This window comes from Egretta garzetta, unplaced genomic scaffold (genome assembly GCF_000687185.1).
Source record: "Egretta garzetta isolate BGI_Z169 unplaced genomic scaffold, ASM68718v1 scaffold10, whole genome shotgun sequence".
Classification (NCBI taxonomy): domain Eukaryota; kingdom Metazoa; phylum Chordata; class Aves; order Pelecaniformes; family Ardeidae; genus Egretta; species Egretta garzetta.
Window position 1 is genome coordinate 272,859 of NW_009258268.1, and position 1,681 is coordinate 274,539.

General features: G+C 45.4%; 1 protein-coding gene across 1 annotated transcript in view; it reads right to left on the bottom strand.

Moving 5' to 3' along the window:
* LOC104135521 (sine oculis binding protein homolog) overlaps nucleotides 1-1,681 on the bottom strand; it is a 106,467-nt gene that overhangs the window by 48,213 nt on the left and 56,573 nt on the right. The gene's annotated exons all lie outside the window — the stretch shown is intronic.

Sequence of the window (1,681 nt, forward strand, 5' to 3'; positions counted from 1 at the left end):
ACAATTCCTAGCACAAACATAGGAATACTGACTAGACTTTAGGAGAAAGATGCTGCCTTAATGGCCAGTTCCCGTGAAATTCCCTTTACTCTCGAGCATGTTTGCATGTAGCATTGTTCCCCAAATAGTAAAAATGTCGAAGGAAAACCACTGCCACTCTGTGAAACACGTAGCATCTTCGACAAATAACACCACCAGTTCCCTCCCCACCGAAGCCTAAGCCCAGCATCACAGTTTCACTGAAAGTTCCTAAAATACACCTTTAAAGATAGCACAGGTACATATTCATTATTTGTCTACTTCTTTTTTCACATACAAATTAAGTACAGATCACATCCCTGCCAATTTTCTTTCCAATAGCATAGGAAAAATAAAACTATGACAAATTGCTTTTATTACTTCCTTAAACAAGAACTGAAACTTGTCCAAAAAATCACATGAAAGACTAACTTGGATGACTTGAGCTTTTGCCAGGTACAGAAGTGATATAATAAAGCAAAAACTTAAACGCATATTAATAGAGAAATAATTAACTGGGCATTAAAAGAATGCTTGATTTCAATAGCACAGAGGGGGTTAACCGGTTCATTGATTGCTTGCACTAAAAATAAAGCAGGTTTTCAATTGAAATAATACATGACATTTTATATTGTGTTGCCTCCCAACTCTAGTCTTGAACTCCTCCAACTCCAAGAAGCCCTGCTGACGTCGGGGGCACCCTTGTGTGCTGTGGTGGTCCATTGGGCCCAAGCTGACCAGCGGCACAGTAATTAAGCATGGCCTTGAGGAAACAGTTTCACTGATTTGGCACAAGAATTGCGACTGCACCAGGGAATCGCTTTTTGTGTTTGTCCGGTTTCCTCCCCTTAGGACCCCGCTGCCCCTGATACCAACAGCAACTTTGCAAGGGGGTGAAAAGGAAGCAAGATCGGGTCTTATGGGTCGTATCACTTTTTGCTGGGGAGAATTATACTGGGTACGCACTGGCCTTTCCCAAGTGGCACCTGTGGCTCTGCAAAGCATTGTCATTACCTCACTGGGGGTTGGCTGAGCACACGGGGACGCCTGGGGGGTCGGTGACCCTAGAGCCCACTAGTGCAGGTGAGGCCAAGATGCTCTGCGCTCTGGCCAGTGCCGGGAGTGGGTACCGGCCACCACCGCTGGGCTGCTGCCCTCCAGTCTGGGCTTCTCTGGTCAACTGCCTGAATCTAGGGGCTGGCTTTGGCACTGGGTTACACCGGCTCATCAGCTCAACTTCGCTGGATGCTGCACCTGGGACACCAATATTAGCTTTTGGCCCTGCGTCCCTACGGAGGAGGCAGACAAGGGTGTTAACGCAGAGGAAATGCAGTTTGCTCCTCCACCGCCGCCCGCCTCTTCTATAGTTATAAATGAGAAAAAAAGTGTTGTTTCAAGATATAACCCTGTGTTCTGACTCTCTGCAAATATTTCCATTTAGCCAAACGATACATTTTACTTAACTGCAGACGAGAAGAAAGGCGAATGCGAGGGAGAGATCTACCAATTCATCTAGAACTCCCTCTTCGAATGCCATGCGTGAATGTCTCTTAAATGTATTACAATTCATTCTCTGTTTACTTTAGGCAAACAGAAAAACTCATCGTGGAGCACTCATTTTCGCAAGCTAATCAAGAACATTAGGTCCCAGCAGATTCATTTA